Consider the following 24,943-nt stretch of genomic DNA (forward strand, 5'->3'; position numbering starts at 1 on the left):
ACAGGATAGAAAATTCAGGCCCTCCAGCTGAAAAAATAATATGATTGATTAGCAGTTTTCTGCTCCCAGAGGGCCTCATTTCATCTCAAAAACAGCATCTAGTTTGCAGTGAACTGGACATTTGTGGGGATCATCACAGAATTATTTGTTAATCAGCACACTTCTTTCACAGATAACACAGGCAGGAAAACATAATCATACAAGAGCACGGGAGGAGAGGGAGACAGAGAGAGAGAGAAGAAGAGAAAGAGGAGCCTCACAGGAGAGGTAATTACATTCACATTCGTATACATAGTGACAGCAAATGTGTGGCTGTTTGTGTCTGCATGAGGGCCAATTACTTTTATTGAAATGTGTTGCAATTTCCTTTTTTCCCCAATAGCAATGGGTCTATTACTAATGCCTTGGAGACTAACGAGATCAAAAGAAAAAGCACTGTAGACAGTATAGCTCCAAATGCACTGTCTTCAGCCCTGAATGGAGACATTAGCTGCAGTGCAGCTGTTAGTGCTTCTTTTGAAGATGCCATTAACCCAACAGAAAGTTATCTAATGAGAAAGTTTGGAAATCTTTGCAACAAAACATTTAAAATAGCACCTTTCAAGAACCAATCAGAGTAAGACAGAAAGTTATTTATCTCATAAACAACCTTTTAAAAGATGCATCAGTTGTTAGAAATACACAAACAGTTTGTCACTCTGACTGAAATTCACCTTTGGGGATTTAAAAATTTTGGGAGGATTTTAGCCTCCTAGGACCCAGCGTCCACATATGTGGGCATTACATTTTTGCCTCTCAGACCCATGATACTTCATTTTTTTTAACTTTGACCTGTTAGCTACATTTAGAGACACTGCTCACGCCATCTTTTTGTGAAATCACAACTTAACACTAATTTTAGTGAAAAAACAACATATTTAAGTACAACAAAACTACTAACAAACAACAAATAGAGAACTCATAACGAAAAGAAATATAAAATGCAGACCAGACAAAAGCTCGGGTCTTAAGAGGTTAATGGAACTCTTGAATATTCTCAGAAAATATTTTGGCCGGTGATGAAAATGACCAAAATCAATACTGATGTGTCCATTAGATCTATAAAGCAAGCTAGACAACCAGGAAACAGACTTTCTCAGTACAAGTGTTCTGTCAACTGTCAATGCTCTACCAAGAGCAGAAGAGAGAGCAAGAGTAGCAGTGGTCATGGCACTGTGGTAAAGTGCAGGGAGCGGTTAAAAAAAAAAAGCGGAGAAACAAGACTCAGAGATGTACGTTTGTTTTGTTTTTTTTCTAATTGAGAACTAGCATGTGCACATCTTTGCACAAAATGCACAGAAATGAGCAAGATTTCATTTGATGATGCAGGTGTGAAGGTCTTCCCGCTCTGCTCTCCATCACAGCCACTACACTGTTTACTGCTCTCATTCACAGGTCTTCATCTTGTAGCATATTACAAAAATGCAGACGTCATGTTGGTGGTTGTTGCAAACAGCCTGTAATTTGCAGATTTTATTTGTCTGATTTCAATTACCCTTGTTGCAAAGTAGAAATGATCGCTTTGCACTAAAAAGAAGGCTGATCAACAGGGGTCAAATCAAAAGATTACATCATTCAAATATATACACACAGATATTTTCTCTTTGACTGTATGGGGTATGAGTTTTGCATATAGAATATGTTTTTGTTTTAATGCATCAACCTTTAAACGAGAAACTGTTGCTGTGCTTAACCAGTGAGCCTCCGCATGTACCACCCCTGACCCCAACAAAACTTCTTTCTCTTGTTCGTGATCATGCTAGAGGCAGGCATCTTCCACCCCTTTGAATTTCCATCAATTGAACTTCTTCAGCACTTACTCGTTAGTAAACCTCTGCGCTTTGTGCCTTTTATGTGTACAAGGTTGAATGACGAGTGGAAAAAGAGCAGACTCGTGGAGGGAATAAAATGTTTAATTTGGCTGTTTTGGCCTTGTTACATCAGATGATTATGCACTTAACTGCTGTTTGTGTGTTCAAGGCCATGGCTTTATAGGTAACTGTAACACAGCAGCTGTTACTGTGATTTGGTTGTTATGTGTTGCATGCAGGGTGGACACAATAACAACACCACCTGTGTAAAAATATGCAGTTTAGTGCAGCAACAATAACAACAACAACAACAACACATACTACTAATTAGAGAATAACAATAGAGTTGACTCAACACAAGCAACACAAATGAGGCACTTACAAAAATGTGCCTTTCATTAACAGAATTTTTACATTTGTTTTAATTGCATGTCTATTGAACACATTGTGCTCTGGTTTAGAGCTTAACGTTAACTTGACCAGAATACATCTGACAGAACATTGCCGGTGAACACAAACCCTGAAACTGGCATTCAAACTATTAACAATGATAAATAAAGGTCATGCACAGTGGGTGGTGTTAAGTAAAAACAGTATCCCAGGGAGAGCAGGACTCTGACACTCAACAAGAAGTTTTGTTTCATCCTTTTGCGATGAGGTCCTGCTCAGCCTGTTGGGATTCTGCTTCACTTCACTCTGCTGTTGTTGCCTGGATTGCAGGACGGAGTTGCTCCACTCTCCCCATCAAAGATTGTTAAAGTCTTTTAGCTCTTCAGTCTGGCCTCACACTCATCCCCGCACCATCACTGTTCCTCCACCCCCACCCCCTGACCTCCTCTAAATAATGTTTTAACCACAGCAGCAACAGGCAGATAAGAAATGAAGACAACAAATTTCTGCTGATTGGTTTTAAATGTGTGTGATCAGGTAGTCTCTTGTGCCAATTTTGCTGTTGAAAATTAGTTTTGACCCATTAGAATGAACTATTTAACACAGTTCAGTAACAAGTAAACTTAATTCATTTTTGTTGGCAACAAAATTGTACTGTCAACATTAGATAGGAATTTGGCTAAGGCCATTGTTGTTGGCTTTAAAGCTGAAAAAACTTGAAAGCACCATGCTGTTTTCAGCTCAAGTATATGATGGAGCCTCGGGGCAGGTTTTTGAGTCAGGCATTGTTGTTATGATTAGATTTTCTTTTTCAAAATTGCACAACACACAGCGCAGACTTTAACACACAACTAGAAATACTAAAAGTAATATCCTTTGGGTTGCTGATTTCTTTGTGTACTTCCTCACACCTTCTCCATTATTTCTTGCTCTGTCTCTCATCTCTCTGTTGCTTTGTTGAACACCGAAATTAAAACAGGTGAAATATTGAAATGTGCTTTATGAATGATGCTGCTTGTTGCCTTTGATTTGTTCGGCAATAATGAAACTCTTATCACTCCTGTGAGCTATTTGGTTGTGAAATTGCCGCAACGCAAACCCAACACATTAGGAGCCATGATATGTTGTGGAGGAGATATAGGCTACCATGTGTGAGTGTGTTGTCATTCTGAGGCTGCTTTTTGACCACTGACCAGAAAAGACCTTGTGCCTGTGTCTTGAAGTGAGCTCATCATCATCTGATGAAATGGCTTAAAGGTAACTGTCATTAAAAATAAGTATATTAATCCCAATAAGAATCAATGAAGCAAAAAAAGGCACATTTAACTATCGATTCAAGTTTGGTCATCTGAACAGTAAAAGGTAATACTGTGAGGTAAAAATTAGTATCTGAACTGAACTAAATCATGACTAATGAAAACACAAATCCAAATTTCTGAGCAGCATTACACCCTGGTTAGTGCCCCTTATGTTTTATGAACATAATGTGCTAAATGCTTAAGAATAGAGTAGCTTTACTACAAAATTATGTCACACCATAATAATTATTTTTCTTGAATTACTGAGACAAATTTGTTTGAAATGATGCAAAATAAAGTTAGTTAGTTGCTTACTTGCCCCCTGCTGGTTGGTGTTTTCAACTCAAACTTTTTTATGTAATTTAATGATTAATAATTGACAGAAAGTTCAGCCATTAATTCAAAAGAATAGGGTCAAAAACACCACCATACCATACCATACCATACCATACCATACCATACCATACCATACCATACCATACCATACCATACCATACCATACCATGCCAACTTTATTTATAAACTACTTTTAAAAACAACCACAGCCGTAAACAAAGTGCTGTGCAGGTAGTTAAAATAAAAACACAATAACAGATAAGAAAAAAGACACATAAAAGAAAACATATCAAAAAATAAAGTCAAAGCAAATAAAAGGAAATAAAGGGAGAAGATTGGGCAAAGAAACGGTTGCACCAAGGTTAAAAGCCAATGAATAAAAATGTTTTTTTAAGACACTTTTTGAAAGTGAGAAAGATTAGATGAGATAAGATGAGAAAGATCTACAGTTACTATTAATCATATTATGTATTCTTCATTGGTTCATCAGTAGTAATTTCTTGTTGTGAAATTAAATTTATAGTTTAAAGTTTTTACTATAGTAAACAAGCGTCAGTTAGCACCGCAATCCACCCTTGGTTTTGTGAAATGTAAAAAAAGAAAAATGATTGATACAGTAATCCAACTTTTTCCTCTGCTCAAAAGCAAAAAGCTAATTATAACTTTTTCCAAGATTACCGTAGTTGGTTTGTCTGTCTCAAGAGTATATTTTTAATATTTGTGTCTTAATCAAATAGGGCTAATCTCAAGACACAGCGTGAAATTAATTGAGTTATTTACTGTTTAAGATTTAATCTTAGACTTAAACTGTTGAAAAAGTGGTGAGGGTGATTGCTGTTGACAGATTTGTGCATGTAAGTTTCAGAGCAGAACTGTTAGCCACACATGCAGGCATCAGCATTTAGCTGTGATATTTGGATCTACAGGGTGAAATAAAGAGAGGAAGACGTGTGAGTGTTGGGTGAGTCATTCCCAATGGCTGAGGGTTACACAGAAACTTTAAAGCTAGGGATTTGTGACATGATGTCCGGCGCAGTCTCCCTAATCTGCTCTAATAGAAATCAGATTTCTTTCACTTTGAGATGAGAGTCACTGTGATTCAGTGCTCAGGCTTCATCTGGGGTTGTGGCTGTCTCTGATAGGACGTCAGACTGAAATAAAGACACAATAGAAGCCTTTGCAGTGTATGGAGAGGGCAGCTGTATGAAGTTTTTAAAATCTGTTTGACACATTGATGCAACTTTTTCAAATTATGTAAAGATGATGATGGCCCAACATATAACGCGTAAATATGTTTAATAATGCAAGTGGATTTTCTAAAACATGAAGCGTATCTTGTACAAGAACAAAAAGGTTTTGTTGTTCCAAACATTACTTCTCTTTGTTTGGAATCTGTTTAACTGTAAAAGTCAGCTTTCTGAACTTGTAGAGCTCATTACTTGTTTTGTAATCTACACCTACTTCACAGGAGTTTACAGCTGGCCACACACTTGACAATTTTAACCAGACTGGTTTGCCTCCCTTGGTTATCAAAAGAGTGTGACCTGAGACCCTAATCTGTAATTGTGCCTTTAGAATATGTTTCTGTTAGAATGTATCATTTTTTACAATGCCTGGTCAGACTGCCTCTGGTGAAAACCCCAATAACCAATGAGAGGAGTGGACTGGGAATTGTCATCAGTTGGACATCATGGTTCGCAAGTATGGCAGCAAACGTGAACAAAGCTATACTAAAAGCCAAGAGGAATATTTATAAAGAATACATGTTTGTGGCATTAGTTTTTCATATTCTTTATCTCGATTTCGGTGCAAGAACAGACACCAGGGCAGCTGAGTGACGACATCAATCACCCCTCATGTTTTTTGTCTTCTATTCACGTTTGATCTTGTGAGATCTCTGGTTACTGCAAATGTTTAGTCAGTGGTCCAGTGGCCCAAAGAAATTGCATATTGTGTGTGAACCAAGGATTGTCATGTTAAAAATTGTTATGTACCTTTATGTGTGTGGTCTGCAACAATTCCTTGATCCGTCAAGTTGTCTTGTCTATAAGTAGCTACGAGTGAGGGCGGAAAAATTCGTAGCCTGACTAGGAAGGAGTTATGCCATGGTGATGAAACTTAGCATGCATTAATTCAACATTTTCTGAAACTTACAGCATGGTTTATTTTCAGATTAACTTACGCTGATATAGTGTTTGAAGACTTTGAAAAGTAGAACCAGAGACATTTTGTGAATATGGATGAAAATTTTGATATATGGATACAATTTGGCACCATGGTGTTATCAAATATCTGCAGAAAAGGGGTTAACCCTCAAGGACATTCATGCCAACATGGCTGCTACATTAGAGGATGATGCTCCAACTTAAACAACTGTGAAAAAGTGGGCAGCTGAATTCAAAAAGGGTAGGGAGAGCTTTGAAGAGTACCCAAGGTCCGGACGTCCTGCCACAGGAACAACCCAAGAAAACATTGACCATGTTGAGAAATAAACCAAGTGTCAGAAAATGTTGAATTTAATGCATGCTAAGTTTCATCACAATGGTAAAACTCCTTCCTAGTCAGGCTACGGACTTTTCAGCCCACCCTCGTAGAATTTGGTCTAGTGTCACCCTGTACATAACTGACAACCATCATCATCTTTGCACAGCTGTAGGACAACTCTAAATCCAGTGTTTGTGTTCTTCTTTCCTGTGCTACCCTATGACTCTGTTAATAAAGCAGTTCCCTTTGTAGACCTGGACAGCTCATTGCATGGTAAAGAAAATAGAAAAAATCATGTAGCTGCTGAGCTTTTAAACATAATAATGACAAATTACTGAACATCCCTTGCTCTTACATATGTCTACACCTTTTTCACCATGATACAGAACATCAGGACGAGAGATGAATCAATATTTGAGAAAGCTACTTAATTATGCATTTAAAAGGACGGTGAGCCATTTTGCACCGAGAGCTTCCACATGTAAAGCAGGCGGCGCTTTCACAGGACCTTCAATGGTTTTGTGGTGTCATTGTGGGCCATTACAGTGAAATCTGCCCATTTTGATAATGGCTTTCTATTAGTGACCTTGGATGAAAGAATCACAGATAATCTACATCTAAACTAATGTATTTTGTCCTCGCAAGGACAAAGAATTTGGTTTCGAAACTGGCACCTCCCCAAATAGGCATCCGCTCATCAGTGGTGTTCACACACACATACACACACGTACTCACACATGTACAGCTTATACACTTTACAATGTCAGCGAACAGTGAAAGGGCAGCAAATCACCCCTCTGACACCAGAGGAATAGAGAGAGCCAAGTAACCTTGTAAAAGACAATCGCTGGGGCCACAAATTAAATGAAATGGCTAATAAAATTACTTGGCATACCGTCCACTTAATAAGGAACAGGCATGTCCCAACTTTAATGCTATTTACCCACCTGACTAAAGTATAACACCGATTTGGCACCTATGTCCAGATTGAACTGGAAAATGACTTGCTAATCTGTTTAGGTATTTGGAGTAATTGGGTCTGGTGCCAGTGAGGGGGATTTCCTTGACTGTTGAAAGTCTCTGCTACTAGTCCATTCCCGGCTCCTTGGTATAATTACTCTGACAGAGCTGTGGCCACAGGGCCTGTGAGCAGGGCTGCTTTTTAAACTGTAAATTATGAAGGATTAGCATTTATGAATTTTAAATCAGGACTGTGGTAGGAGACACTAAAGCTGCTTAGTGATTGCAAACGGCAGCGTCTAAGCAGGCGGCTCTACACCCCTCACTCTCCAAGCTGTTCACTCACTGGGTGTGTGCGTGTGTTTGTGGTTGTTTATTCAAATGTGGCTCTGCATAAACGCAAAATGCTTAGACTGGACTCCCACAATTTGCTTAAAGCGAATAAGGATCTGACATCTTAACATCAGCCACATCCCAGCTTTAACTCAGTGTGTGTGAGTGAGTGTGTGTGAGAGTGTGTCCATGAGAGTGTGGGTGTGTTTGCCTACTCATGCGGGGTGCATCTCCCCTGTCACTTTTTCTCAGGCTGGGGCTCTGCTCCTCACTAGCATGTCACACTATGCAGAATATCCAATGGGTGATTATGTTAATGTGGGACTTGATCCATGTTAAATTATGCATAATGGATTGATGTGGCACAAAGTCATCAATTAGACGGATATCAGCACCAAAAAGTGTGACACAGCATAATAATTTTTTTCTACTGTTTTTTGATTTGCACAGAAGGCAGTGAAATGAAATCTCAGGGACCTCACACACACGCATGAACACACCACCTCTGACACAGACCGAGTGTGTTTTGTTGCCATGTTTGTACATGTGTGTGTTCGTCTGCTTGAGTCCACCTTGCTTTGTTTCCGATTTGCAGTCATCATGCTTTTGGGTGGAGGTGTGAGTCCATGACTGGCATGTAGTGACATTCAGCAGTGTGTGAGGCTGTGGGACACACACCACCAGAGGCCTCATATCACACCTCCAGGAGCTGTCTGCAGCAGGGTCGCTGAGCCATGACCTCCAGCCTGCAGTGTTAACTGGTTTAGCCAGGTGGCAATAGCAGGGGGTGGAGGAAGTGGTAGAGGTTGAGCATTAAAAGCCCCCATGAGCTGATGAACCCCAGAGTATTGGACGACACCTCCTCCTAGCTGCCGGGCTTTCACACACATGCCTCTCCAAAAAAACGAATACAGTGTGATGCCTTTGAAACGTAACACTGGGTGTGCATGTTTCACTAGTGTTTTCCTGAACCTCTTTTGTCAACATGCTCAAAATAACCTCGCTTAACTTCTTTCCTCATCTAAAGCTTTTTTTGGATGATCACTTTAGCCCTGCACTGCTTTAGTCCCATGATCTCGGCGTTAAATGGAGTCAGATCAGTATTTAAAGTATAAAATATTTTTTCTTGTATCATAAATGTGAAACTTACAATTTACTTACTTCTTCTTTACTACATCTCTGAGAGATTTTTTTTCCCTGCAAAGTTTTTTGTTACAATGTCTGAATTCTAACATTATTATGCATTTAGAAAATATCTATTGATGAGCACAAAATAGCTATCTCTCAGAGTTCACTTTGTTAAATCGCATCAAATTTTTATTATTATTATTATTATTATTATTATTATTATTATTATTATTATTATTTTGGATCAAATTCAGCAGTGTGGAAGAGTACACCAGCCAGAGCTGGTTAACTCTTAAGTTTTTACTAAAAAAGTGAAAAAAACTTAACTACAATTTCATTATTCCATGACAGAGATTCATATTGTTTTACTTCTTTAGAAGAAAACTTTTATTTTTTTTAACTCAATAACATACACAGTAAATGTACCATTAACATAGAACTTCTGTCATTTTTTGTTCACAAAATTTTACTTTAAGTGTGTAATTTACCTTTAGATTATGAAGATATACATAGCTCCTTTGAAGAGCTTTGCATTTCTAGGGGTTTTGGCGCCTTCTCTGGACAAACTGATCTCTGTACTTGTCAAAGTGAGGCTTTTTAACAGATGCCATCCTGCTGCCATGTCGCAGTCAAAAATAACTGCTATTCAGTTCTTTGTGAATCTTTTTAAATAAGCTGAAATCTGATGTATTAAACTAGTTGCTGCCTGTCCCTCTCCTTGAAGTAACACTGAAACCAATCTTCGTTAGAGATGGTGAAATAATTCCACACTGCCTTCATTGTCTTTCACGTTTGACCACCCAAAAAAACTTTGTCCACCTCTTATTTGAATATGCAGTTAGGTAAAGTAACTTTCTAGCATTAAGTTGATGCTATAATGATTGGAGTTTGAACAACATTGGTGAATCCATGATAGTACACTCAAGGAGTGGTCCCTGTCCTGGTGTCTGCTTTTTAAAGTTGTATATAGTTATGAGCATTAATTTTACTCTATTTCATAACCAGTTCCTCACGGTACCTTTAAGGAAGACTTCAAGTGCGGGTCTGTTGATGTAATAGAAGTGTTATCAAATTGTTTTCCTCTATATTTGTTACAGTTGGATACTATTTTTTCATGTAATGAACATCAACATATATAAAAAAGCATAAAATGATAGCATACACTGTATAATACATTGCAAAATATATGTATTTTGCAAAGCCTTAATCTGTCCAGTGTATCCTCTGGAAAACAGCAAGTGCATCAGGCTGACTGCATGGAGGTGTTCATCTCTCAAAGACCTAATGGACCAATGAAGAAAGATCTTGGAGGCTACTACAAAGCATGTTACCCAGCAAGGGCCTCCATTAGTAGAAATGTAAAGCCTTAAGCACATACTGGTATAAATGTGGAAGCTGATGTGTTTGTATGCCTCTGTCAGTGAACTGTCCACACTGCAGCTCTAAAGGACTGTTGAAAAACATTTTCCTCCTTGTTATAGTCTTTTATAAAACTAATGTATCTTTGTGTCAGCTATATGCCTTGAATTTACAAATGATTGGGAAAAATCTTCAATGACCTGCAGTATCAGGACCTCTTACCCAACATATGAAGTCTCTTGTGATGGTTTTGCAGCTTTGTCCCAGCTAAAGATCTTCTCCTCTGCTCTGAGGCATAAGTGGACACATCTTATTGATTTTCTTTCAAGCTGGATTGCATTGATTGCTGCGAATATGGCAGACGAATCCAGCTGGTTGTGCGTCCGCTGGGACAAAGTGGGGAGGCAGACGGGGAGCAGCGGCTGGGTGTGCCACAGCAGGGGGCCGGGCTTCATTACACCAACTAAGAGCCCAGTGGCCTGACACAACCCCTACTCCGACCCCCACCCAGCACTCTCCATCCTCTACTTACCCCCAAATTAAACTGAGAGCTTTTTAATTATTTATCAATACCATGCACTCATGGCGGATCAATCGGTGTGACTGGTTTTTAAACATAATGAAGGAGCCTGCTCCAGTGGACTTGTGAAAATTGATCGTGATCTTTGCCATTATGCCTTAAGTAAAGATGAGCCATGGTAACTGTGGTGTTGGTAATTTGGGGCTCAGGCTGAGGATGAATTGGAGAACCCCAGGAGTGCTCCTCTGTCTGAACAGAAGTGTGCTTCAAAAGAGGCAAACAGTATCTGTGCTGAGAGGCCATCTCTTCCTCCGCCATTAATCAAGCTCTTAAACAGGACACCTCATCTTATCATCACATCACAGCGTACTCACAGAAGAGGGCAGGCCAGAAGCACCACACGCCTCCTCAGAGAACACTTCTCACAGCAAATTACACAGGTCCTCACCACTCCCAAGGTTTAGGAAAGCTTGATTCATTGTGCTTCTAAGGCCTCCGCATGAACCTAAGCAACCTTAACTTTCCCCCTCTGCCTCCATATTTCTCTCCGGGTGCATCATGTCAAGCAGAGTGAGGAGCTATTCCATCTGGAATTATTAGCCAGAGACACACAATGCAATCTAATTTCATACCTCCACATTCAATCACAAGGAATTCAGTGTCGCAGGGGCAGTAAATAAGACACGAGGTGCAGGTTATTTCCAAATGAATTAAAGCTTTGGGATGAATTTCTGTGCCTGAATTTTATGAAATTAGAAAAATATTACCTGTCGTTCACTTACATTTCTGTCCATTGAAGAACTGGGAGTAAACACTCTGATATTGAATTCAGAAGATTGTTTGTGAGGAAACATAAAGCAGGACACTATAATGAGATTCTTAGTTCATCCTTTTTTTCCGGTGGGGGTGGAATTGGATTATAAGGGGGGGTCTTATTTGTATGTGATATTGAGCACTGCAAAATAAATTCACACCTATTCAAATTGAAATCAGACCTAGGTGCATCAGATAATCCTTTTTAAGATACTATGAACTGACAGTCCAAACCCACATGCTGGAAATGAATAATCTAACCTGAACAAAACAGATATATAGCCTACCTTGCCAAAAGCATTCTGTTAAAGCTTCTTCTTCTCTTTTTTTTTCTTACAAATATTTACCAGTCAAGTATGTTCTTGATTTTTCTCTCTTCTTCAGGCATAAACAGCAGCATCCATATTCATAGGGAATTTGAGCCTGTCTCCCAATCATCATGTCACAAAGAGTCTTAGCAAAAGCGCCTTCCCAATAGCTCAGTTTGTCGCTGGATCAGGAAAACCTGATTTTGTTTTGAATCCCGGAGCCTTTTGAGACGTCAGGCCGTATCAACGAAAGAAGCCTGTGATGGCTGCAGTTATACAGCATGGCGGCTCCAGCTGCTCATGAATCTTTTTTTTTTTTTTTGAAATGGCTTATTTCTGAGGGAGTGTTGAGACGTAAGCCCGAAAGAAGGACAAGGTTTAGTGTGAAGATGAGCTGTGGGTAGCTGCTGTGAGGATGTGATGTGCTCGTGGTGGTGTCAGTGGTTGTGGCGAGACTGTGAGAGGCTCTAATGTGAGAAGGGATGAAGAGGAAAAAAAAAGGTGGGTGGTGTTGGTGTTGGTGCTGGTGTCAGTGGTGGGTGGGTGGGTGGGAAGTGTAATGCAACCTTGACATGAACCCAAACTAGATGTGAGTTTCTGACACATTTTCTCCTGATGCTGCTGGCATTCACATGAGCAACTTAGCGCTTTATCTCTCCACAGGCTGAAAGAAAGTGAGCCTGCATGGTGTCCACTCTGAGGGTCTGTTGGTCAGGTAGTGTGTGACCATTTCTGCTGCACCCAGCTTTGACCCGATGAGAACTCCCTCTTCATTTCTCCCCTCTGTGTCCTGCTCGAGCATTAAGTCCACACAGGCGCAACAACAGAGTTGTACAGTGGGCAAGTGTGGACATATTGCGAAGGCCAGGGTCCACTTTGATAGAGTCACCTTCCTATTCCTCGTTCTTCCGTGCCAGACCTTTGTACATAATGCAGTGTGTTGAATTTTTTAGACCAGCCTAACACCTATTATTTGTCCACAAAGAGAAGGCCTGCAAATACATGCAGGAGGATGTTGTCCAAGAGTTTAAACATCACAGCCCTCTCCTTTATGAATATTTCAGTTTCTGTATTTCTTGTAGATGTCCTCCCCTCCATTTTTGTCCCTCTGCCCTGTTGTTTACCACATTCACCCAAATCTTTTCCCTTTCCATCTGCCAAAGTCCAATTTAAAGATGGATTTTAAAAGAACATTTTATATGAAAAATGAACCGATCCAGAATTCATTTTCATCATACCCCCATGTTGAAAAATATCACTTGAAGCAAAATTGTCCTGGAAAAAAACAATGTATTTTATTTTATTGACTTTTAATGGCAATTCCTGAGGAATGATTATTGTTTTTCTGATTATGTTTGCCACATTAGGATGTGAGTGAGATTTGTTGGAAGAAGTACCTCCACTTTTGGGACACTACATGATGTATTTGTCATCACACTGAGGACTGACTTTGAAGGCAGAAAAAGTAGAAATCAAGAATCATTGATATGGTCTTTCTCAGGGTGCTCTTTCACTGGGATCATTTGGTGGCGTTGGCCAGGTTTGTTTGGACATATGTGAAGACAACAATATGGCCTTGATGCAAAACCAAGCAAGATGAAATCCCCCAGAAGAGGGGATTTCCTAATAGAGCTGGATGGAGCGTTCGGTTTACTGTTAAATTGATCAACACAGTAACTGGAATAAAAAGCTACTTTATTCATCGTGCTAGTGGTGTTGGTAGGTTAGTGGTAATCAGTGCAGTAATAAAACTTCTTACAGCTAGTGGCTAGCGTAATCATGCTATAGGCCAACGTTGCTCAACCAGCAGAAGAGCTGTGAGTAACATCATCACAGGACTCAAGAACTGAACTTTTTCAAGTACATCAACTGGTTTGGTTCAAAAAGATTTTCCAGCTTGTGAAACAAGTTTTTGTTTGGGGGGGTGTCATCACTTGAACTTCTACTTCTGCCCTGCTGGTCTCACACCTTTACAGACTGAGTTCACGTTTGTTTACCTGCAGTGTCGGAAAAGGAGAAAGTGACACAATGATGTAAGGACTGCTCTGCGGTGGTGTGTGCTTGGCCTGATTCTTGGTATTACTGGGAAAAATACTCTTTGGGAAAATAGAACAGTGGTCCAGGGTCAGTCAACAAAGCAAGAAGTGGATAATACCAAGTTCAACCGGTACATTGGTGTAGTCCCAATTACCATCCATATACGCGCCATATGTTTGAATTCTCAACCAGTCACCTTAACATTTTTCTCCCAGCCATTTAGCCTTGGCTACTGCTGTAAAGTATGCCAAATGAAGCACCTCAAGTAAAAAGTGAATCATAGAAGACACAAATTCTTGACATGAAGTTCTGAACTGAATACTAGGGATAGACGACATGACCTATCACAGTATTTTTCTTTCGTATTGTGATAACGGTATTATATCACGGTTTTCCAACATAAAATAAGGGAAATCTTTTCAAAACATGATTCCCACTCTGTTTCGTGTTATAAGTTTCACATCCTACCTGGCAGGCAGAAAATGTCCACTACTGTGTTAGAAAAAGGCCTTGGGCCACAGTGTGCTTTTGAAAGAGTAGCTTACCTCAATTTAAGCTTCAAGTGCAGTTTACTGGTAAGCAAACTGGGTCTGAGGAATGAGCCTATCAGAGGCATTTTGTAGCTACATGTTAAGTGAGCTAAAAGAGTGAAAACAAACTTAAAGCAAACCAGTACAACAATTGTTTTCCCTTTCCCATTGGCAGAAACACCTGCTGACATGACACACTGTCCACAAATAAGAGCAGGCTGGCTATTTATGCCTAAACTCTGTTGAAGCTTGGCAAAACTTATATTTTTTGTTGGCACATATTTTATTGATAACAAAACGAAAAATTTATTGGTTTTGATGCAACAAGGGTATCAAGCTTGTTGGACCATAAAAATCCATAATTTAGCCACATCATTGTTGAAGCCGCACGGTTCAAAGCGTGTGAAAAATTTTGCAGCTTATAATCGCAAACTGCAATATTCAGTTTGCTCCAAAATGTTTATTTTTAAGCTACTAGTTTTTTAAAAAAATTGGTTATATCACATTTTAGTCACTTCCCCATCTTGTTTGTGTAACTTTGCCCATTGGGCTGCTGTTTTTGCAGACCTCTCTTAGTGACGTTTTGGCTCGCTGTTTCTCTCTCTGCATACTGGTGAATGTTTACTTCCTCCACTAAGCCACGTCATTGACTCAGTGCTACTGGTCTTAAAGGTGTATGCGCATTTATTTTTAGAATGGCTGTAGCAATAAAGTGACTTCTCTCTACATCTCCCACATAGCCTGACCACTACTTGGACTTAATTATGTGTAACAATGCTTTACCGCAGTAAATACAGTCTTACAAAATGTATTTTGTGGCAACATATTATACCAGTGACGGTAATGAAACCAGAATACTGCCCAAGCTGGCCAGTGCTCCAAAAGCTTATGAGTCCTTAGACTGCATAAATACTAATAACAAAATGGCCCCATTTCTATGAGCTTGGCTATCAAAATAGGATTTCTCATTTTCTTTCAACTTTGTACCAAACAATTCCAGATTTTCCATTGTTTGTAGCTAAAGCTTAACAGTGTCTTCTTGCTTAAGCTACATATGTAACATGAGAGTGTCTTCTCTGGCAAATTAGGAATACTTCAATGACTGGTTAACTTTTATTAAGGAGGGTGAGGACAATGATATGCTGAAAAGGGGAGACAAAGAGAGGCAGAGACAGTTCATCACATTGGATAGGAGGTGACATCTGGAGACCTTTGTGAAAACTTTGATCCATCTCTCAGTGAAAAGTAGCCAGCAAACTCTTTGAGGAGACCGCACTGACAGAGAAAAAGTTATTTGGGTTGTAATGAGTGACCTTTCCATGAAGCAGCAAACATGCATTTTTATGCCAGGGCATAAATAGCTGAGCTACATAACAATTAAGGTAACCTTTCTGTTTGAATAAGAGGCAATTGCTCAGAGAACTGAAATAACATGAATGATAAATTATTTTTGTAACCCAGTGCACAGACGGTGAAGAATAAGAAACAATGAAGTGGGGGAGGGAAAAGAAGTGCCTTGTCTCAATTGTAAATCCTAGTTATAATGCCTCGTTAAAAAGATTTGGGAAGGCGAAACAGAAGCAGACACAGTCTCTCTTTCTTAAAGGTAGACAGGTCTCAGTGGGATTCATTAATGTGTGTCCCGGTGGTAGTCTTCCTCTTACAGCACAATCGCCTGGGTTAGCACCAATCCTGAAATTACACCTAATTGGACAATTACTCAAACTCAGAAACCTCCTGCAGTAAGCCAACAAGGCCCCTAATAAACACCTTGTCTTCTAATAAAAACAAGGAAGTCATTTGCGTCACCCAAGAGGCCCAGTTTTTTTCTTTTTTTATCTAGGCTAAATTTATTTTTAAAATAATTGCATGTGCTATGAATGAGAATATTAAAACAGTAGCTGAGGAAGGGGAAAGAAAGTCTGTATGTGTGTGTGTGAAAGAGAAAGAAAGACAGCCATGCAAACCCTACCTTAGGCTCAACGTTGCGCTCTGCTCTCCTGGGGCTGAGCTCATTTGTTCCACAGATAGGCGCACTGCACACTGCACTACTGTAATATTATTGCTGTCATGCCATAATGAAATAATTACTGTTTTGTCTTTCTTTCAACCAACTAAGCCTATCACATTCTCCCCGCTTTGACCCCTCCCTAACTTATACTGGCAAAAGACACATCCTCCATGTGTGAACACTACTTAAACATCAGTGATTACAGATTTCTTCTGCTTCCTTTGTTCTGCATCCATCTAGGTCACTTATGGTGTGTGAGTTAACAAATACAATTTAATGGAGTTTAACAGGTTACTGAATGTGTGGGAAATGTTAGGATTACCAATATTTTGCTGTGAGTCACTACAAAAGATTGACATCACTTCTATTTTCTGAAAAACAGTATGATTGGGATGTTTTTAAGGGGCTTATTTCCTGGTCATTTCATAAAATTAAAGTCCCAACTTACTGGCTAATCTAAAGCTAAACTGAAAACAGTCAGCTTATTTAACATTCCAAAACACAGGATCCCCTATGGGTACACACTGACCGAGCTAGCACCACCCGCTGTCCTCCTCCTTCCAGGTCAACATCCACTTGTCTGTGCTGGTACCTTATTGTTGTGGTCAAAAGGTTAAATGCCTGAGAAGGCCTACATAACTTTTCCTACATTTTTGTAAACATAAAACTGCCAAACCTCTCTGCATTAAGAGATATCTATCATCTGTGCTTGTTTACATCAAGGTGGTAGAGCTTTAACTTGACAGCTCTAGCTAGTGGCAGGTAGCTGTGTTGCATCTTGGACATAGCATTTAGCCTGCATCATAGGCTTACAATACAAATATTCATTATTCAATTAACTGACTTGTAATTCTCGTGCTCAGAGGAGAAGATGACAACTTTTTACTGAATATAACACAACAAAGTAAGGTATTTATGTAACGTGACAACAAGCAAACTTTGTACTGTAGTGTAGCCGGCCACATTTAGCCCTACTGACAGCCTAGTGCTCTGAGACATGTCTGTAGTGTCTATCGCTGGTGAATCCTGGTTTTTTACTCCTGGTTTTGTTATCAAATGTCTTCACTCTTTATTTTATTGATAGATTCTCAAGTTTAACCACAGACCACTGCAGTATAACTGCTGCATTTGGGTTGGAATGAACATTATCATAAATAGTTTCAGCCAGTGCGGTGTGGTGTTGTCACAGAGACTTGGCTGTAAATACATCTGTCCTACTCAACCTGATTGGGAAGCTAAGAAGTTGCATTTTGGAATTATCTATAAAGGCACTGGTAATCTCATTCTAAGAAGTAGATTACAATCAGGCATATAGCTAGAAGTGAGACTTTTTTTAAGATCACTTTGAAATTCCTTACAGTCTCTTTAAGTGTAAGCATAGCCAATTTCTTGCATAGAAATTAGAAAAATAGAAAAAACAACCATGCTTAGCATTGTTTACCTTAGAAGTACAAATGCAGGGAAAATGTACAAACTCTTGAAGTGTTAATAATCATTTATTTAAAAATCATCTGTATCTGTGCCTGTCATGGTGATAAGTTTTCCAAAGTCCCTTTCGTAAACCAATGAGTAGATTGAAACCTTCTTGCTTTGAACTATAATATATTACTTATTGATGTTTTTTGAAGAGCTGTTAGCTAAAGCGCACACACACATACAAACAGACACAGTCCGTAGTTTGGCGCTGTGGCAATGGTTAAGGTCAAATCAATGGGTTCACAGCAGCAGGCCATTCCCAGCAACAATCCAAAGCCATAGCAGCTGGAGTCTGACCGGTCTATGGCAGCAGGCTAGATCTAGATTTTGGCAGCCAGTGTAGAGGTGCTAACACCAGAGACAGAGAGACATGCTCTCTCCTCCTGGTCCTAGTCATTACCCGAGCTGCAGCGTTCTGGACCAGCTTAAGAGTCCTAATGGACTTATTAGGACAGCCAGATAAGAGAGAGTTGCAACAGTCCAGCCTGAAATAAACAAAAGCATGGGCTGGTTTCTTGGCATTACTCAGAGACAAGATGTGTCCAATTTTCCTGATATTTCAAAGGTGAAAGTATTCCATCCCTGAGACCTGTTGGATGTGAGAGTTAAAGGGCAGTTTCTGATTTTAAAGAACTCCCGGGTTCCTAACTGTGGTGCTGAAAGCCAAGGTGATGTCGTTCAAGGTGGTGATCTCAGGGGCTGTTTACAACGATTTTAAGGTGAAACATCAAAGTTTTTGAAAACGGCCTCCAGAGTGGACTTTTTCTGAAACGCTTCAGTGGAAACGCTGACGTCACACTCCCCTTCGCGCATACAAGAAGACATCAGTACCGTTGTTATGACTGTCGGACTGCTGTGTTGTGCTTGTGCTGCTCAGTTCCTTAGGTCTTTGAGGCATGCTTCAGGTTTGGACAAGCGTCTGGTTTCTTCTGGCTTCATTGAGTTGAGCTGAGTATCATCTGCATAGCATTGAAAGTTTGTGGAGTGTTTCCATATTGTAGTGCCAAGAGGCAGCATATACAAGATGAAAAGAATTGGTCAGAGCACTGAACCTTGAGGAACTCCATAACGCACCCTGGTGTGCAAAGAAGATTTATTGTTGACATGAACAAACCGATATCGATCCTAAAGATATTATCCAAGCCAAGCTAAAAGGGTTCCTGAAATATCAAGAAGTCTCTCTAATCTCTGCAGAAGGATGCAATGATCAATAGTGTCAAAAGTGGCACTAAGATTGAACAAGAAGACCACAGAGAGAAGATCTGTGTTCGAAGCCAAAAGTAGATTGTTGGTTACTTTCAGCAGCGCAGTCTCAGTGGTATGGGGGGCTCTGAGCCCAGACTGAAAGACTTCAAAGAGACTGTTGCTCTGAGGAAACTCACATAGCTGGCTTGTGGCAATTTTTATGTTCAAATCTATTTATCGTTTTGATGACTTCACAGAACTTCTTTCCAGTTTTTGTCTCCATAATCTCCTTGAAGCATAGCAGTGACCTTTGAACCCAAAGCGCCCTCTCCTTCCTCACTTGGCTGTCTGACCTTTTCCATGGTGTGCACCACTCTGGAAAGTTAGCAACCATTTTCACATCTCGCTACTAACGTTAGACAAACAGACAGATGAATAAATAATCATAGCTGACCTCGCACAACCAGGGACAGCAGTCTAACACCTCCAGTGACAAGGGTTCACTGAAATGCCACTCTCCTACCATTACAGAAGAAAGGGGGAAAAAAAGAAAGAAAAACGACAGGAAGAAGGGATGAGAACCCACAAGAGGTGGACAGTGACAAATGGTGTGGAAAAAACAACACAGGCAGCCATCTGAAGGGAAGACAAGAGTAATACTCACAAATAATTAACTGGGTAAATATTGGAGAGCAGACTGACTAATTACTTCACACGTCTCACTGCGCTCTCATTATTGTTAGCTGTTGCAGTTAACCCTTTCCCACAAGGCGTGGCCGTGCAATGAGCTCCAATCTTTACAGGAGAGTGGATGAATCACTTACTCCTTATTTTAATTTATTATTGCTGTTGGAAAATGGAGAAAAACACACGAGAGAGACATTACTTGGGTTACTTAAGCAGAAACAGGTTAAGAGAACCATGAGAGGAAATCTTCCAGTTTATCTTTAAACCTCTTATAATGCCATAACCATTAAAAATGATGTCTAAGTGTGCTTGCTGGGATATGGGGAAACAAATTCACGAAGAAAAACACATTTATTTTGAACATATGCAGAGACCTTTAAAAAATAAGAAAAACAGAAAAATATTGTACCTTAGTACAATAATCACTTTGCTTCTGTTAATTAAGAATGAGGCTTTGATATCTTTACACCTCCTTCCTCTAAGGCAGACCTGGGCAAACTACGGCCCGCGGGCCACATCCGGCCCTTTGTACGTCCCTGTCCGGCCCGCGTGACGCCAATCATAAACGTAAACATAAAACTCTTGCGGGTGCATATGCCTTAATACTCCATCTATCACAGGCACTGAACAAGACATTGTGGATTGAATTCTCCCTCTCCTTCACTGGCACAGTCTGTCTCCTCCACCTGAACTCTCTACTGTTCTGAAGACAGAGTGCCGTCGCGTACACGCGCAGCGCGTATGCGCATCACACACCGGAGACGGACAGAACTTTACCATACGCATTTCACTATTTTAGAGTCAGCCTCCTCACTATAAAATTCACGCTGCTCTAAACTTTCCTGATTGGAGAGGATGCTGCGTTAGAGCAGAGCTACGTTAGTTTAACTCACGACATGTCATGTCAACTCCAAAAAAAAAAAGAAAGGAAAAAGCTAAGGCTCTGATCAACTCTTCATCAATAAGTGCTGCACCGTTATCTGTCTCCGTCTCTGAGGTCTCCTGCAGCGTCTCTGGATCAAACCAACTAAGAGAGAGGGGGTGGATGGTTTTTGAGTTTTCGATATAACGCCCAAGTACGGGACTTGATTTGACTTAGTAAAATATTAGAGCTCACAGAAGCAAACTTAAATTTTGGGGACTATCAGGAGAAATCACAAGCCAGGAGAACAGCGGGAGAAGGAGTTTAAAAAAATGGGAGATTCCCTCCATGTTCAGGAGTGTTGGCAGTCTGCCAGCACTCTCGATCGGTAAAAGTGAGTTCATGTATGACACATATTGACAAAGACGAAAACTTAAGACATTTTCTCTTTCATTTTAGGATTCAAGAATTGTTTTTTTTTCTACTTGACCTATACACCACAATTATATAATAATTTATAACCTAATATAAACATTTACAGAGTGCTTTATTATTCTGATAATCAGTTCCAGCTACTGAAAATATTTAATTTAGAGCATTTTACGATGGAAGAAAGTTGGTGGCCCTCTGACACAATTCAGGTTCCTCATGTGGCCCCTGGTAAAAAATAATTGCCCACCCCTGCTCTAAGGCATCCATCATGCACCATCATGTTTCCACCATAACACTGAATGAATTAACTAGTTACATCAAAGTTATTATATTTCATGAGTGGCCATGCAAAATGCAGTAGTTTGAAGAAAAAAAGAAGAGAGTGGTGGTTTTATTTTGCAAGATTATTTTCATTGATAGACGTTTTTGATGTAGAACTTTACAAACAGAGGATCATACTTAACACTCATCACAGGAGCAACCTGTCCTCTAAGTTCACTGTTCTTTTACTGATTACATTAGTGACCAAGAAAGCGTTTTTGTCAACAATCTGACACTAGATATTACAGGGTATCCCCTTTTTACTGTACCTTTAATGTTCTTCTGTAGAATCTGGATGTTGCTTTGTTCTTAAAGAGATGCCATATAAATTCCCATGTACAGCCCCACTGTCCCAATTCTGTCATAAACCTGAAAACCTCCATCTAGAATAATGCTGCCTAGCCCCATACCCTTGCATATAAATTTGCCTTATTTGGATCAACTCATTGGTGATAGCTTCTTCACAAGCCCTTGTCCAAGCTCTTGGTCCCGTACTGTCAAATAAGTTTCTTTTTGCTCCTCTTGAAACTGTTGCTCTTTCCTTTTTTAAGGCTTGATCCCCCAAATCAGATGATAAACATGCAACATCTGGCCTGGGAAAGTTTACTGACTAGGTTTCTTTGTATTTCAGTTTTGGAAATATAATGTCTTGCTGCTTTTTGACGCTCTGTCTTTTAACAACTTTTAAAAAAAGTCTTCATTCACATATACAAGTCAAGCCAAGCACATGGCACATTGAATTCTGAAAGAAAAGTAAAAAGTTGACTGAGGTCCTGTTATTCCCAAAGTGACGCAAGTGGTCAACCTAATTTGTAATGACCTTCTGTAAGACCTAAGTTAGAGTACTTTAATGGTTTGTTCTACTTAAAAATATCCTTTATGTTATGCATGAGCCATCCCATTTTCCACTGGCTTTTAAAACTAAGTTAAATTTTTCATGCAGCATTTTATTTATCAGTGTTTTTAAAGGTGTGGACCTTACATTTTATGTCCATTGCCTACTAGTTACCATCCAAAAACCCAGTTATTGCAAGACATTAAATATGTCTTGACACCTTCACAACTGGCCTTTCTCACTCCTGGTTCGGGTTTCAATGGGAAATGTTATATCCAATTGTATATCCAGATAATTAAAGTTTCTTTCATTAAATTGTAAAAATATAACATTTTGTATAGAAAAGGACACCTCTGGGAGAGCAGTTAGGCAAAGAAATGTCATGATCTCAGTAACTTGTGACCTGGACAAGAAAGAGTCCATTTGAGTCTATGTTGAACTGATGGCCAGGGGTACCCCTCAACACAATTTCAGGCACAATATTAATATATGGTATACTACAGGGTGATTATGACGATGATGAATTATTGTATTGCTGATTACTGGTAGGAACATCAAACAGGGTCTCTTAAGTGATGTATCTTTTTTTCTTCTTCTTCTTTCCTTCACCCCAGATACAAGTCAATCCAGGCCGTTGTTGATCTGTGGATTATTTATTAGAAGAAACACTGTTTAAGTATTGGACATGAGAGACAATTCAAAAGTAATACACATAAATTAACCCATGAATTATTCAAATGCTTTCAATTTACCACCAACTGATGAAAAGATGAGGCCTCCCAAAAGTAGACTAGGTTCAAGTAGATGGGTGTTGCCACGTGGATGTGAGCTGTTAGTACTTCATCTTCCATGTGAGTTGTAACCAACAGTCCTCAGGTAAACTGGTGAATCTGCTCACACAAGGACGTTTCTCCAATAATGTGTGAGGCGGTGGTTAATGACAGCAGCTGTGAGGCAGGCATGCACCACTTCCAAGCTGATTTAAGTTTAACGAGCCACTCCAGAGTGCTATTGATTCAAATCTATATTTGACAGGATACACTGTGAGCATATATTAAAAGGATAAGAACACCTCTTGGACACTCAGAGAGCTTTGCCAAATGGAAGAGAAAGCATTAGGCAAATAGTGTGCCTTTTGCTGACTGATCAGAGCTATGTTAGTGCAAACAGGCGCCATCTTATTCCTTGTTTTTGACATTTTCTTTAGCAAGACAAAAAAAGTAAACACATTTAATCAGCATTATTATTCCACTCTCTCTCTAACCTGCTGGCAGCATGTGTTGAAAGGATTAAAAATCAGTTTTGATTTTAATTATACCTGCTATTACAGAGAGTGATGAGATTTATAATTACTACATTACAGCCTGCATGTTTCTTTTTCACAGGCTTACAGAGGCAGGTCTCAGGAAAAACAATCATCCTGCAAAACACAGAACATAGAAAAGAACATAATGTATCATCTCAATATTTCATTTAGACATCACTATGTGAGACTGGCAAGGGCAAACAGCAAAACTTATCAAGTAACATTGAAACTGTTGGTTACAATGCCACTCCAAAACCTGTTTTACCCAAGCAGGAAGCTGCTGTGTTGACAAATAAAGAAGTACAGGAAACTGCAGTTTCTTAAGAGTCTACTTGAGGCTGGCTGCAAAGGCCGGAGAATCACGAATAAAACCTATATTTAAAGGGGACATATCATGCTGATCCGTGATTTGATACTTACATATAAAATAATAAAGTTGAAAACAAGACCTTTCACCCCCTGAATTTTCAAAAAATGAGATATTGTATTTTTTCTGATATCCTAGAACGCGATTTGATGCCTCTGAAAATAGGTCATTGACATTTGGCTTTGAGATTTCGACCGTCGTGACGACACGAGGATCCTTTCTTTTTATTGGAGTAATCTGATGAAGCAGCTCCTCCTCTGTGATGTCAGTTAGTCACACAACCGCCACCGAGGGATACACCCACCAAGAGCCGAGTATAAACGTATAAACTATACATGTTACAGTACCGGTTTGACTCACCACACTGAAGCGTCCTGAGATGATCTGTGTCGAGGTGGATTTTCTTCCTCCTGAGCTGCAGAACCGTCCGGGTCTGACTCGGGGTCCAATACAAAAAGACGTATCCTACACTCTGCCGTTTTATTAGTGCTATCAATGCCTTACGGTGAAGTTCTGGCAAACAGCAAACTCGCTCGGTCTGCTCCATTCAATGTGGTGATTTTGTAAATACTGCCATGCTGCAAAAACCGCCCCCTGGCTCTACCCCCTCTGCCCCTCTGATAGAACTGACCAATCAGAGCACAAAGGGCTGTGATGTTGCAAGGTTACTGGATCTTCAGAGAGATCTTCAGAATGGCCTAAAATGAGGATATTGAGAACGCTATTGTGGGGCAATGAAGGAACTAAATGACTTGTACTGAGGGCAGAAATGCTTTACAGGCATCCTAGTCTGGCATAGTGAAAAGGAGAAACAAGCATGATATGTCCCCTTTAAATGCTTAAAGTAACAGAAGAATCTAACATGTTTACAACCAGGTTGAAAAAAAGGCTTTGTTCTCTTCACCTCAGCTCTTTATCACTAACAATACCAGCAGATGGGATTTTTGTAAAGAGGAATTATTTGTTAATCAACAACAACAGATGCAGATTATAATGGTTTGTCAACCAATGTGGTGGGGTTAACCACCAAAAATCACATGTTTTAACCTAATGTCATCACTTTGATGGATGGCAAAATGCTCCCAGGTTTGTGAAATAGCAGTGAGCGGACAGAA

At 39.7% G+C, this 24,943-nt stretch overlaps 1 long non-coding RNA gene across 1 annotated transcript in view; it reads left to right on the forward strand.

The window, feature by feature from the left end:
- The window catches only part of LOC141788375 (uncharacterized), a 109,106-nt gene extending 108,874 nt beyond the window's left edge, over positions 1 to 232 (forward strand). The window contains exon 3 of the long non-coding RNA XR_012598131.1: positions 173 to 232. This is a non-coding gene — a long non-coding RNA (uncharacterized LOC141788375). The remainder of the gene's footprint in view (positions 1 to 172) is intronic.
- The last annotated feature ends 24,711 nt before the right edge of the window (positions 233 to 24,943 follow it).

The sequence above is a fragment of the Halichoeres trimaculatus genome, unplaced genomic scaffold (genome assembly GCF_033239565.1).
Source record: "Halichoeres trimaculatus isolate MK-OKI-2021-1 unplaced genomic scaffold, fHalTri1.1 fHalTri1_scaffold_3, whole genome shotgun sequence".
Taxonomy (NCBI): domain Eukaryota; kingdom Metazoa; phylum Chordata; class Actinopteri; order Labriformes; family Labridae; genus Halichoeres; species Halichoeres trimaculatus.